This window comes from Schistocerca nitens, chromosome 2, assembly GCF_023898315.1.
Source record: "Schistocerca nitens isolate TAMUIC-IGC-003100 chromosome 2, iqSchNite1.1, whole genome shotgun sequence".
NCBI classification, from domain to species: Eukaryota; Metazoa; Arthropoda; class Insecta; order Orthoptera; family Acrididae; genus Schistocerca; species Schistocerca nitens.
Genome location: NC_064615.1, coordinates 38,708,042 through 38,723,900, shown reverse-complemented (window position 1 = coordinate 38,723,900; position 15,859 = coordinate 38,708,042). Strand labels below are relative to the sequence as shown.

At 42.7% G+C, this 15,859-nt stretch overlaps 1 protein-coding gene across 1 annotated transcript in view; it reads left to right on the top strand.

Moving 5' to 3' along the window:
- Positions 1–3,792: 3,792 nt before the first annotated feature.
- LOC126235710 (protein yellow-like) overlaps positions 3,793–15,859 on the top strand; it is a 78,797-nt gene continuing 66,730 nt past the window's right edge. Inside the window, exon 1 of the mRNA XM_049944472.1 lies at positions 3,793–3,858. The gene's annotated coding sequence lies outside the window, so the exon portion shown is untranslated. The remainder of the gene's footprint in view (positions 3,859–15,859) is intronic.

Below are 15,859 nucleotides of genomic sequence, written 5' to 3'. Positions count from 1 at the left end.
AAAAGAGCGTCTTGATGCGATCGACGGTCACACTACAGATACTACCCAACACATCCGTGCAAAGCTTCATCGGATTTTCACTGGGGTGTCCATTGCGCGACCGATCGTAACTTACTTTCTGGACAACCCTCGTATTTCATTCTAATACCAGTTCTTAATTCTTATATTTTATTCTTATGTTTATTCTTCAGGAAGATTTGTACATTCCACTGGACGATACCGATTGTACAAACATTCGAAACAGAAATTCCAAAATGTACAATATGACACAACGCGTCATTAAAGTTTAGGTTGCACACATCCCCACTGTAAATTACAAGATGCACATTGTAAACACATTGCAGATAAGAGAATTCACCGTGTTGGGGAAGTAAGATTAATTCGTAAGAAAGCGCAAATATGTCAAGACGTTTTGATTTAGATGTATCTGAACGTGCCGGGTAAGCCGAAAAGCTAGTTCCCTTCCTCTTCCCGTCACATATTCACTTTTTTTGCGCTGCGATAGGAGTATTTTACAATCTGGTTCCCAATTTCCACTTTGCCATAATTTTGATATTAGGCCACCATAGCCTGGCAATCGATGCAGATTTTTGTTGACTCGGGCAACGAATAATGCGGGATGGGCTTATTTATTATCTCTCGAATCATGTCGACGAATGATCCGAGATAGGCCTATTTATTGTCTTTCGAACCATGTTGCTTATATCGTGCCGACGGATAAAGTTTTGACAAAATAGCAGGATTACCATTAATTACAGCTATTTGTCTACCACCTTACAAAATTTGAACCTATGCGCACAAGTCTGAAACATAGAAGTGGCACGCGCCAAAAAAAAAAAAAAATAAAAAAACTCACAAAAAGGTGTTTTTTGCACGTAAAATCCGAATGAAGATTCATTTTTTAAAGGGAGTTTTCAGTTGTATCGTAATAATCAATTTTTTATTTATTTGACTCGGTTCACATTGTTTCCGCACATTAAGTTTACGTAAGAACGAATTTTATGTCCTACATTTAGCTCGATTTTAGACCATCGTATCTCGACAACAGATAAAGATAACCGGGTAAAAAGAAAATCGTTTTCACTCTATCCGTTTATCTACCTCCGTGCAAAGTTTGAACCAATTCCTACAAATTTAAAGTTTAGAAGCGGCGCACTTCAAAAACGTCCCAGAAAATGTATTTTTTGCATGCTAAAGAAGTAAGACTTTTTTTCAGATGGTCAAAACGTACCTGAGACAAAGATCCGATATACTGCTGGACCAAATTTGAACCATCAGTCTTGCTCAAGTTCCGGGGTTACTTAAGGATGACTGTCTTTGCACGTAAAATCCGAACGGTACACGTACAAATAGTGGCATTAGTTGAGCATTAATTTCAGCACAATTGAAGTCTTTTCCAGAAAGAATCAATCGATTCGCATAATTTGCCTGGGCGTTAGTTCCGGTTCGTCGTTGAAGCCATACTTAATATACAGGGTCGTCCATTGATAATGACCGGACCAAATGTCTCGCGAAATAAGCATTAAACGAAAAACTACAAAGAACGAAACTCGTCTAGCTTGAAGAGGAAAACCAGATGGCGCTATGGTTGGCCCGCTAGATGGCGCTGCCGTAGGTCAAACGGATGTCAACTGCGTTTTTTAAAATAGGAACCCCCATTTTCATTACATATTCGTGTAGTACGTAAAGAAATATGAATGTTTTAGTTGGACCACTTTTTTCGCTTTGTGACAGATGACGCTGTAATAGTCACAAACGTATAAGTACGGGGTATCACGTAACATTCCGCCAGTGCGGACGGTATTTGCTTCGTGATACATTACCCGTGTTAAAATCGACCGTTTAGAAATTGCGGAAAAGGTCGATATCGTGTTGATGTCTGGCTATTGTGATCAAAATGCCCAAATGTCGTGTGCTATGTATGCTGCTCGGTATCCTGGACGACACCATCCAAGTGTCCGAACCGTTCGCCGGGTAGTTACGTTATTTAAGGAAACAGGAAGTGTTCAGCCACATGTGAAACGTCAACCAAGACCTGCAACAAATGATGATGCCCGAGTAGGTGTTTTAGCTGCTGTCGCGGCTAATCCGCACAACAGTAGCAGACAAATTGCGCGAGAATCGGGAATCTAAAAAACGTCGGTGTTGAGAATGCTACATCAACATCGATTGCACCCGCACCATATTTCATTGCACCAGGAATTGCATGGCGACGACTTTGAACGTCGTGTACAGTTCTCCCAACTTTGAATGTCGTGTACAGTTCTGCCACTGGACCCAAGATAAATTACGGGACGATGACAGATTTTTTGCACGCGTTCTATTTAGCGACGAAGCGTCATTGACCAACAGCGGTAACGGAAATCGGCCTAATATGCACTATTGGACAACGGGAAATCCACGATGGCTGCGACAAGTGGAACATGAGCGACCTTGGCGGGTTAATGTATGGTGCGGCATTATGGGAAGAAGGATAATTGGTCCCCATTTTATCGATGGCAATCTAAATGGTGCGATCTATGCTGATTTCCTACGTAATGTTCTACCGATGTTACTACAAGATGTTTCACTGCATGACAGTATGGCATTGTACTTACAACGTGATGAATGTCCGGCACATAGTTCGCGTGCGGTTGAAGCGGTATTGAACAGCATATTTCATGACAGGTGTATTGGTCGTCGAAGCACCATACCGTGGCCCGCACATTCACCGGATCTGACGTCCCCGGATTTCTTTCTGTGGAGGAAGTCGAAGGATATTTGCTATCGTGATCCACCGACAACGCCTGACAACATGCGTCAGCGCATTGTCAATGCATGTGCGAACATTACGGAAGGCGAACTACTCGCTGTTGAGAGGAATGTCGTTGCACGTGTTGCAAAATGCAATGAAGTTGACGGACATCATTTTGAGCATTTATTGCATTAATCTGGAATTTACAGGTAATCACGGTCTAACAGCATTCGTTCTCAGAAATACTAAGTTGACAGAGGTACATGTATCACATTGGAACAACCGAAATAAAATGTTCAAACGTACCTACGTTCTGTATTTTAATTTAAAAAACCTACCTGTTGCCAAGTGTTCGTCTAAAATTGTGAGCCATATGTTTGTGACTATTACAGCGCCATCTATCACAAAGCGAAAAAAGTGTTCCAGCTAAACATTCATATTTCTTTACGTACTACACGAATATGTAATAAAAAATGGGGGCTTCTATTTAAAAAGACGCAGTTGATATCTGTTTGACCTATGGCAGCGCCATCTAGCGGGCCAACCATAGCGCCATCTGGTTTCCCTCTTCAAGTTAGACAAGTTTCGACTTTGTAGTTTTTCCGTTTGACGCTTATTTCGTCAGATATTTGGCCCGGCCACGATCAATGGACCACTCCGTAGTTATAGGTATAGTAAGACAGTTGTTTGAACGGTAATACAAATGGCCGCTGGTCTAGCTGAAAATTTTTTACCCCGGATCAAATAGGAACCGAGCACCAAGACCCTCCCTCTCTCAAACAGTGATTCAGCGCGCCGCCTTCTCATCCACATTTGCTACAGCTCTTCCGCGCCGTCAAGATACGAACTGAGTTGCACAATAAGTGTGTACGACGTGATTGACTCGACGTATGTTCCGCCGCGGTGAAATTTGGGGTGTGCGCGGCGGTGTGGAAGACGCATCGAGGGCGTGAGGTCAGCGGGGGCTGGCGTGCGTCACGGGCGCTGCCCGCGGAGAAGCGACCGGTTCGCCGCGTCGCTATATAGCGCGGCCCAGGCCGGCGGAGCGCTACACTCAGGCGGAGACCCTGCTGGCGGCCAGAAGCGGCCGCTGCTCTCCTAGTCCACACACCACAGCGCCTCCGGTGAGTACGCGCCACAGTGCTGGCTCCGAGACCTACAGTCTGCTGCAACTGGCTGAATTCCGTGAAATTCTCTGCTGACCTCTCTTCGAGCGACGGCCATCAACTGCACGGCATTGAGTTATTACTTCACGGTTATCTAGCGGATGGTACTTACTTGTAGTATATCACTACCACCGCCTCCCCCCCCCCCCCTCCCTCCTTCAACCATTTTCCGTTCCATAAGCGAACGCTACGCGGGAATGCCTGTCGGTTCCCCTCTATATGAATTTTGCCGTAATTTTCTGGTTCCTTACCTGCACCGACAAAATTTCGGAGGGTATTCAGAGATATTTTCTGAGCGTATAATGTTCCCAGGGTTTCCGTTGGCTCGTTACACAGTTACGACATCTTCTTAAAAAAAAAAAAATCTGTATTGCACTTTACAATATTTGCACAACAGTGCAAACATCGACAGCATGCGCTGTGTATTGTTTGAAAATAAACTTCGTCCCTCGGTTCTGTCTCGTTTTTTCTTCCCCGGGAGTGTTAGAGGAACATTAACAGTGATACAAAGCATTGCGGATAGGTCTTCAGTGGTGCAATTTGAAGAACGGCATAGCCACGCTGCCTGAGGCGCCCCACTAACGACAGCAACATCACGGCAATTTTCCCAGAACCCTTCCAACAAATGGAAGCCCTCCATTCACCTTTCATAAAGCTGGTTTTATATGATCCTCTCATTTCATCTCGCTTCTTACTATTACTCCTAAATGTTTACGCGGTGTGATTCACCACTAACGTAATCTGATACTATCTGGTTTTTTTTTTCTCTTCGCTACAGGTATTATCTTAAATTTATTCAGATTAAAAATAAGCCTTCGATTTCTAGTGGAATTTTTGTCGAGTCTTACAGCACTTTCTTTGACGATAGTTCACTATAGGTAACGCCATCGACAGTGAACAATTTCGTAGTGCAGCTACCTAATAAATCATTCATTTTTATCGTCGCAGTCATTACGCGAGACGCGTGTTGCAGGAAGCACTCTATTTCTTGGCTGATTTTTTGAACGTCGACCCTCGGAATTTCAACAGTAAACTTCTCCGTGACACGCAAAGTCTTTCTTAAAGTCTCTCCCCCAGATTTGTTGGTCATCTCTGCGCGACTTTCGCTCTGAAACAGTCCCTCTTTAACTCTGCTCTACTTCTTCCGTGAACGATACTTGGTAAGGCTCGCAGGCAGACGAAGACTGCTTGGTCAAAGTATAGTTTCGTGAGCAGCTTCTCATCTGCGAGAACTACACTTCGTCATGACTGTTCCAAAACGTCAATGTCTGGCATTTGGTTCCCCAGGGCTAGGTTTTGTGGGCATTCCACCTTACACCACTCTGAATATTTATTCCTAGCTACTTGAAGGCTAGGGCTGATTTCGGTGACTGATCGTCAATTATAATCAAACGACCTTCCTTCGGTTTACTACTTGCGCTACAGGAATCTTGAGAGGGGTTTTGAGTAAAATAATTTTCAGAATTGGAGTGTCGTTGAAAGCTACTAAAACAATTAAATTGCCGATGTTCCGACCGACAATGACGCGGACCAATACCCAAAATTATTTCAACTGAAATGACACCCGCCGTGGAAGTCTACGAACTCAAGAATAGTTGATCAGTTCGAATCGTAACCTTTCTTACCACTGGCGACTGCAGACGAGCGTAACATAAATGCAATATCAATAACACGAAATCTACGTTCGTCATAGGTGTATACAGCCATTTCAACTGCTGTAAATATAAAATATTTCTGCCGTTGGGACGTGCGACGTTCGTGAGCTACCTATGAGATCAAACTACATTCCTGCCTTAACAATAGGCTAATATGTCACACGAGAAGACTTACCATTGATTTAATCCTCTTTGTAGCTACGTGAGAAAACTTGTGCGTATAAGCTTTCTGTAAAACGGTTTTAATCGTCTATACAGGGTGAGTCACCTAACGTTTTCGCTGGATGTATTTCGTAAACCACATCAAATACTGACGAACCGATTCCACAGACCGAACGTGAGGAGAGGGGCTAGTGTAATTGTTTAATACAAACCATACAAAAATGCACGGAAGTATGTTTTTTAACACAAACCTACGTTTTTTTAAATGGAACCACGTTAGTTTTGTTAGCACATCTGAACATATAAACAAATACGTAATCAGTGCCGTTTGTTGCATTGTAAAATGTTAATTACATCCGGAGATATTGTAACCTAAAGTTGACGCTTGAGACCTCCGACGTTCAGTTGCGTGTTGTAACAAACACTTCATTGCAGGGGCCCAAACAGCTGCAACATACATCGCGTTTTTCTACAGAATGATCTGCCAACGTTGCTCGAAAATGTCCCACTGGAAACGCGTCGACGTATGTGGTATCAGCATGATGGTGCACCTGCACATTCCGCAATTAACACTAGGCTGACCCTTGACAGGATGTTCGACGGGCGTTTCATAGGACGTGGAGGACGCATAAATTGGCCAGTCCGTTCTCCTGATCTTACACCTCTGGACTTCTTTCTGTGGGGTACGTTAAAGTAGAATGTGTACCGTGATGTGCCTACAACCCCAGAGGATATGAAACAACGTATTGTGGCAGCCTGCGGCGACATTACACCAGATGTACTGCGGCTTGTACGACATTCATTACGCCAGAGATTGCAATTGTGTGCAGCAAATGATGGCCACCACATTGAACATCTATTGGCCTGACATGTCGGGACACACTCTATTCCACTCCGTAATTGAAAACGGAAAGCACATGTGTACGTGTACCTCGCCCCTCATGGTAATGTACATGTGCGTCAGTGAAAAAGACCAATAAAAAGGTGTTAGCATGTGGACGTAATGTGCTGTTCCAGTCCCTTCTGTAACTAAGGTCCATCACCGTTCGCTTTGGATCCCTACGTAATTCGGTGCTCTCCGATACACACGATCGAACAGCGGAGGAGTGGTACTCAAGCGTCAACTTTAGGTTACAATATCTCCGGATGTAATTAACATTTTACAATGCAACAAACGGCACTGATTATGTATTTGTTTATATGTTCATATGTGCTAACAAAACTAACGGGGTTCCATTTAAAAGAACGTAGGTTTGTGTTAAAAAACATACTTCCGTGCATTTTTTTATGGTTTGTATTAACCAATTACACTAGCCCCTCTCCTCACGTTCGGTCTGTGGAACCGATTCGTCAGTATTTTATGTGGTTTACGAAATACATCCAGCGGTAATGTTAGGTGACTCACCCTGTATATGACACTGTTTTCGCCATATTGCCTAAACAAACCTACCAGAAAAAAATTATACTGACCAACCAGAACACTATGACCACCGACCTACTATCGATATAAAGCCGTCCAGTCGATAGCTGCGTCCCATGGCGAGGAATGACAGCTATTAATACACAGAGACGGTGCATGTAGTATCTCTGTTTAGAATGGGGAAGGGGCGTGATGTGAGTTTGATTGAGGGCAGATTGTGATGGCCCAGAGTCTCGACACGAGCATATCAGAAACTGCACGACTTGTTAGTTGTTCGAGGAATGTTGTTGTGAGTGTCTTCAACACGTGGTGAAACCAAGACGAAACGACGTCCAGATGTTATGAAGTTGGTCGGCCACCCCTAATTACAAATGTCGGATGTCGTTGGCTGCGCAGAATGGTAAATCAGGACAGGCGGCAAACTGCTGCGGAACTAACATCAATGTTGGCGCGTCGGCACAGTGATGCACGGTCTGATGAATCCCGATACCTTCTTCATCATGCCGACGGGAGGACGCGAATCTGTTGTCTTCCAAGCAAACAGCTCCTTTACATCTGTACTGCGGGACGGAGACAAGCTCCATTATGCCCTGGAGAACATTCACGTGGGCATCCGTAGGTCCAGTGGAGCTCGTGCAGGGCACCACGACTGGCGAGAAGTATCGTACACTGGTTGCAGACCACGTACACCTTTTGACGACGATCATGTTGTGGTGTTTCTCAGCAAGGTACTGTGCCATGTCACAAGGCCAGATGTGTGACGGGGTTGTTCGAGGAACACAGTGGCGAATTCCAATTGATGTGCTGGACTCCCAACTCACCAGGTATGAATCCGATCGATCAGATAATGGATGTGATTGAACGTGGCGTCAGTGCTCACGGCCCTTGTAACACCATAGCTCTAATGCTGTACTGATTTATTTTGCTTTTGTTTCATTTAATGTTACATTGCTGTGCTTCTGTAAATGTGTTTGATTGAATAGATAACACAAAATTGTATACTCCTTTCTTTGTACAAACTTTGACGTCATGTTTTGGTTCAATGCAAAGTAGTGTATCTGCCATTTAAATTCTTTGTCCCATTCGGAGAGAACAAAACTGACTGTATGTAATTCTAATTTCTGTCTGAATAATTTTTTTTAGAAATGTCAATATGTGCAAATGTTCTGTTTTATTTAATGTATTTGGTTACTGTTATGTAAACTGCTGATCCTCACTTGGGTGCTTAGTTAGTTTGTATGTAAAAGGTGTAGTGGTTCCCCTCGGGAACGGAGCTGTGTAGCGCGAGCAAATTGGGGTTGGCCTAGGTGGAAAAGGTGGCATAAGAGTCAGTCGGGACGAGCTACGATTCGGGGACGAGCTACCAAACCGTGCACTGCCTTGTAAAAGATGCATATTGTGCTGGTTCCGAGAGAGGCTTTTTCTGCTTCTTTCCAATGCCTCGGGTGGATGGATAAATAGCTGGAACTATTCTGGAATTTGTATCTATCATCACCACCAAGAAATGACAGAGTCCAGCAATTCTGCCTGCAATTCCACCTACCAACATGCAGTTGCCACCACATTGCGCAATCATTGCATAGGAATGCTATAATGATGTACAGTGAAGGATCAGCTTAATGGATGTGTTAGTGTGTTCAAATGTAAGGTAATTTATATCTGAATTTATATACCAACCTTGATTTTTCTCCTCATCATAACACCTCTCAGGTTCCTCTCCGTTTGAACTAAAGTGATTTCCGAGTGCCCTTACTGAAAGAAATTAAAGCCTATAGTTTTGGTAATTGATGCCTCTTGAACATAGTAAAAAGAAAGTTAAAGTTAATGTGGCAAGAGAGTGGGTTAAAGTTAATGATGCTTGCTGAAAATAATTTTCCTAGTAAAACTGCTTATTAATGTGTTGTTGACTACTTCAAAATTAAAAGTTCTTAAGATTGAGGCTTATAAAGTTTTGCTTAGTAAATGATCACATTACTGCCTGTTGTAAATCGCAGAAGATGAGTCAGTATCTTACGTATATGTTAATTTTGTGTTTCACTGTAGTAAAAATGGAAAACTGCAGTTGTGAAACGTTATATACTTATGTTTGCTAAGTGTATGTTTCTCTTGTGTATAGGAAGTGCATATTAATAACATAACAGGATCCACAGTTTGTCTATTGTATTAATGCTGGGTAATTAGTAACGGAAAGACCACTAATTATAAAAAACCATAATTTCTTTAAAGCCTGAAAGTAATAGGGTGTTTCGGTATCTCTTATAATTTTGCAAATAGTTTCTGCTGCTCCAACTGTTAGTTTCAATCTTACCGTAAACATATGTATGTGTCAGAGTTCATTGCACTCGCGTGTGACAAAGTATAGGTTGTGTTTATTCGTTAAAATTACTAATAACTATTTTCTTAAACGAGAATGTTAATCATTCTCTTGCCTAGTTAGGCTGGCGACCGTTTTCTTTATCAGTAGAACAGTACAGATAGGCAAAATTTTGTTCGTACTGTTCAAATATTTACGTAATTCTGACTTTCATTTTCGATAAGCCATTCCCGTTAGGTACAGCACGGTCAACCTAGGAAAATTCCTCTCAGAGGGTAACACTGCTCTGTTGCTTTATACCATAATTGTTTTTACTATATAATTATATTTCACGACCTGCCTCCTACTTTAAGGTTATGGTATAGCAGTAGCAGACGGTAGTTTTATACCCTGCTCCCCGGAATTTATAGGAATTAGGTCACTTGTGTGTGCAGATGTGATACCAACTTCCTCCGGTGACCTAGCAACGCCTCATTGCTACTATGACACGATGCGACGGCGTTGTTGTCCGAAGGTGGACATACCGACTGTTAATATTCTGGCTGATCTGTGTATACTCGATCGGAGTGACTCATTCCTGTGCGGCATTGGAGTATTATCGGGGAATATGTATGTGGGTGTATTGGTCATATTGGACGAATCTCTCCAAAAGCATGGTTTTAGTCAACGTGTGAAGCGTACTAAGCGCAAGTTTACCCGTTATAAAAGGTCAGAATTAGCTTCAGCCAAGGCCGTCGGTTGAGCCAAGGCCGTCGGTCGATGAAAGTCAGCTCATAAATTGTGCTTACCACGATCTCACATCAGTAGGAGATGAATACCAAATACAACTGACTTAATAATAAAGCTGGTAACACGCTAGGTGATTGCATTGTGAGAAGAAGCCCTTTTCTCAGAAATTATGTGGATGGAATTCTCTCTAAAAAGACAGGCGACTGCATCGTGCGAAGAAGCCCTTTTCTCAGAAATAATGTTGATGGAATTCGCTTAATATGACTCAGTGGATATGAATAGTGTCACAAATACATATTATTGGTTGATGCTATTACATTTTAGCTGGCACTGTGACGTGGCATATGTCTTACTTTGTGACTGTGAAAAGTGTCAAGTCACACAATGGTTCGGATTCCTAGTTAAACTGAGGTACCTCAAAACAACTTAGTCATTATTTCTCTTTTCTTACTCATCTACTGCGAGGCGGTGCAGTGAATAACACTCTGGGTCCACATTTAGTGGTGATAGCCGAGAGGGGTGGGGGAGGGAGGCGGGAAGAGGTAGGGAGGTGACTGAAGCCTCCGTTAAACCATTCTGACTTATGTTTTCGCGCTCTGCCTTAATCGCTTTTGCCAGTCAACAGATGGTTCGTTTGAAATGTATACTGCCCATCTCTGTCAACCCAATCGGAACTAATCTATAATGATCACGCCGTAGACGGGACGCTGGAAATCTTCTTTACTTTCTTCTTACCCTTATTTTCTAGAAATTACTACTCTAGCAGGAACTTTGTGGTAAGTGGCTGGTCTTACACGTACTTCCTTCTGAAGATAACGCAAGACGCTACACAAGTAGATGAAATTGATTAAAAATTGAGATCAGTAGCTTTGGGGAATTCAGACCTGTGACAATTGGTTGCTGGTACTTCTCCCTGGTGATAACTGATCAGCGAGCCTGCCGGTGAAATAGCGGTAGAGAAAAAAATATTTTCGGTCCTATGTTCCTTGTTTCAATAAAACCAATTTACTGCGGTTTTTTTAAGTAAACATTTTTTTCTAAAGTAGGAAAAGCTCATGACTGGTAAAGATAGATGTAAGAACCGAAAAAGAGTAGATCGTCAATGCAGATCCGTTGTGATTTTCTCTGATCCAAACTAATCCGCTATATATGCGAATACATTTGACATGTGTCTACAGCACTCTAGTTTTATTGGCCTAAACTGAATAGTTTCTGATGTTCTGAATAAAATCAACAGTCGGAGGGCGGCTGCGGAGACTTGGAATATCTGTAAAGCGTTTGTTTTGTCGGCGGCGGCAGTGTGTGCTGACGGCGGCCTGCAGCTGCGTGTGGCGACCACAGCCAGGAAGCGGCTTGCGGAAACCACACAAGAGGTGTGCAACCCGGGATACGGCGGCTAGAGCGCTTATCTCCAGAAAGCTGCAGGATTTTCCGGGCAGTTGTGACAATCGTGCATCTAATAACAGATAATTCTCCAACAACAGAAAACAAGAAATTAAAATACGTGTGACTGATAACCTATGTCTCAGTACTGCTTCAAATTGTATTTTCCCTCGAACCGCGAAAATAGCTATCTCATACGAATCCACGTCCTGAATGACTGAGGCTGTTTAAAAAGTCGTATAATCAGCCATATGCTCATGGGAAAACAGTTGTGGAGCGAGGACCGTTAAGTTTGCGGTTGCATTCAGTTCACACCATGGTTATTATAGGACAAGCACTGGTTAGGTCGGACCAGGGTAGACACACCTTTGTAGTAGAAATCATGCTGTATCTCGCATGAAGTCATTCAGGCAAATGACGGACAACCAAAGGAATGACGGTTTAATGGGTATATACTAATGGAGGTGGTGTCCTTCTGACCTGTTATTGTGTCAGAAGACTATCTGCATAGTGTAAATATCAATCAGTGGTCTTGTAGTGCACTGTACTGTGTTGTTGTTGTTGTTGTTGTTGCTGCTGCTGCTGCTGCTACTGCTGTGAATTATTATATAAATTAAAGGAAGGACGGTTAAAAAAAATGGCTCTGAGCACTATGGGACTCAACATCTTTGGTCATAAGTCCCCTAGAACTTAGAACTACTTAAACCTAACTAACCTAAGGACATCACACACACCCATGCCCGAGGCAGGATTCGAACCTGCGACCGTAGCAGTCCCGCGGTTCCGGACTGCAGCGCCAGAACCGCTAGACCACCGCGGCCGGCAAGGAAGGATGAGAATGAAAGTTCTTGCCGAAACGCTGGGGCATAGCATCCCCAACCAAGGGATGCCTCAGTCCATGAGTAACATTGTTGAGTTGTTTATAATTTAGATCAATACACATCCAGCAGTAAGGTAACTACAACTCTGCACGCCAATAGTGATAAGGAACATTTCTCAGATCACCCAGCGAAAATCAACTGTGCATAGGTCAATTAATTTCAGGAAAGCACCTTATAATTTAAATGTATACCTTAATGGGCACCTACATTAGATTCTTGAGCTTTTAGGCTACAGCAGACGATGTAATAAAACGGTGGTCATCTAGAAGTAAAGTAAGCCGATTATGGACACGAAAGCATGCCTTTCCAGGGTTCCAGATTCTCGCTGTTACTCATATCAGTTACCAGTCAGTAGCTCTGAGAGTTTTGCGAGATTTCGTCATGACTTCGAAAGAACATTTAATGCCTTTCACGGGTTAGTACAGCAATTTGTGATACAACAAAATATTCAGAATGTATGTTATGCTTTGAAAATCTGACAACAATACAGTGTTGCTGGTATTTTGGACCACGCGTCAATAAAAGGTACTTGTTTACAAATAGAGCGGTTTCATGTAGTTGTGAACAGTGGTGGACCGTGTTTGTGTGAATGTGGAGGGAATTTAAACGGTAGTCGCCTATGAGATTCGGCCAGTTAATGCAACGATTAGTTACAACAGACGTCTCGTATTAAGAACAGCATTTTTACAAAAATGCGGTGAACTTTTCTAAATGAACAAGTTTCAAATTTCTGCGGGACGAGTTCGCTAACAGTATGCGCACGAGTTAAAAGTGTCAACAAAATTGAGGTCGTTGTGAATAATATTCAAGTAATCAGCGTGCCTTACTGTTAAATACACGAAACCATTCACTCAGTTTGGAGACTGAACCTAAGGCAAAGCTGGGTCTTCGATTCCGTCAAATGAGTCACCCAAACACGTCTGGCTCACAATATGACTGACAGTGCATTTCTGCCGCATTTCCTATGTCTAAAGGTCAATACGTTTGTAAGAGACACAAATGTTATTCTGTCGCCAATCAGTTCCTTCAACGTCAGCAGCCTTCTCTGGGAAGCTAAGCTTTCAATACTTTTTTATTTCTTTTCCTTCCCACGAGTTCTCCTGCTCTATCTTTCATTTATACCATTTAGTGACTATCCTTGTACCGGTCGGTGCACAGATTCGTTACACTATATTAGTTTACAATACAATACGCTATAACAATAGAGATACACTACTGAGTGATTTCTCCTGCTCTATGTTTCATTTATACCATTTAGTGACTATACTTGTACCGGTCGGTGCACAGATTCGTTACACTATATTAGTTTACAATACAATACCCTATAACAATAGAGATACACTACTGAGTGATATACTCACCATCATTGCCAATGAAGCCGATCAGCGTTCAGGTAGTTCTATGGCTCTTCCGTAGAACTGTTATCATTTCGAGTTGAAGAAATCTGCTGAGAGAAGCTTCATCATGAGACAATTATCCCCGAACGTCGTCAGGGAGAGACCGGTAAAGATGATAATCAGGAGCAGATAAGTCTGGTAGAAGTTGGGGAAGTGGTTCCCAACCAAGTTCAGCCATGGATCTGGGTGATTTTGGCCGTATTCTGGCGTAACGACACAGGTTTACCGAGTGATTTGTTCTCAGTAGCAACACTGAGTCCTCTAAGCTATTCAGTATACGCAGCACTTTCTATCGTTTCATTTGTTGATAGCAATTCATGATGAAGAAAGCCAGGTTGGTTGTACCAAACGCTCAACATGATTCCTTTGAGGGTGTGCACGATTCTTCGCACGGGGATGCTGCATTTTTCGATAGAATGAGCCGTTCTTTCGTCTTCTCTAAGTTCATATACAAATACCACTTCTCGTCACTGTGAAAATATTCCCAAGGAATGGTTTGTGCCTACGACACACCAAACGATAACGAGCCAGCGAAGACAAACCTATTCGCTGATATTTGTTGGTATCGCTTAACACATGTGCTACCCACGTACCCAATTTTTGCACCTTATTCAATGGATATAAATGGCCCACAGTGATAGCGTGATAGCATTCTATAATTTGCATTAACTGCTGCATTTTCTGGCGAGGATTATCGTGAACCAACAAATTTGAGAGTTTGTATTGGAAACCGAAGGTCTTCCAGAACGTGATCAGTACACAAGTCGAATTTTCCTTCCCGGAAACGAAAAAACCATTTCCGTGCCGTCCTCTAGGAATATGCTTCCTCTGTTAAACATGGAGAGTGAACTGTGTAGAAAGTGCTCGTTTTTCTCTGCTTGGCACTGATTAACCCTGAAAATGGCCAAAAGAATCTGTTAACAATATACAAGCTTCTGTTCACAACAACCAAACCTTAAACTGAAGAAAAAACAAATGAATGCTTCACAATCCAATTAAAAATGGCACGGGGTTCTGCACCGACCCAATACGCACAGTGTAAACGATAAAGGATCGTTAGAAGTACCTAAGGACACGTATGTTCAAAAGAGTCTCTGTGGATAAGTCTCAAGCTACGTATCACTTATTGGATACACATTTGCCATTTTACCTGAGGCTTGTCTTGACTTTCATTTCTCCACCCTCTTGGTGGACAGTTAGTATTGTGGTCGCGATCGGCTATAAACTGTACATGTTTCTGAATTCAGATCAGCAGTTATTTGATAAGACGGAAGCAGATTATTGCATATGATGGCCTTAAAAGCAAACTGAGCTGCAGAGCCATGCAGCGGTCAGTTCCCGTTGTGTCTACACACAACGAGCATAGTCCCTATCCATTTCCTATTATGCACAATTATATAAAACACGAAAATGCTGTACTAATCACCGCAGTTAGACACAAACCGAGAAACAGCATGTAGACCACGAGAAACACAGATCAAATGACCTGCCTATACCGCCGTAAGCGACGTTAACCTCAGTTACTAATATTACGAAACACACAGAAAATGAACAAGAAAATAGGGACATAGCTCAGGGGACTTTTAGACGTCGCTGAAAGCGACATTACTGAACCCTGTCACATAGATCAACAGGAAGAAGAAAGATTAGGGTTTGACACCCCGTTGACGACGAGATTTCTACATCTGCATCTACATCTACCCTCCGTAAGCCATCTTACGGTGTGTGGTAGAGTATACGTCTATTTAAGTCCCCCTTTCCTGTTCCACCCACGAATGGCACATGGAGAAAATGCGTGTAAGTAGGTAAAGGTCCGCATGACATACAAGTTCTCTAATTTTCTCGTTGTGATCATTTCGAGAGACTTCTGTGGCAGAAAGTAATGCGTTTCCTGACTCTTTAACAGCAAACCTGTGCGTCATAAACAATGCCTCTTTAGTAAAATCTGCCAGTAGAGTTTGTTAAGCAGCTCAGTAACGCGTAAAGCTCTCCCGCCGACTAAAACACTTCGTAACGAA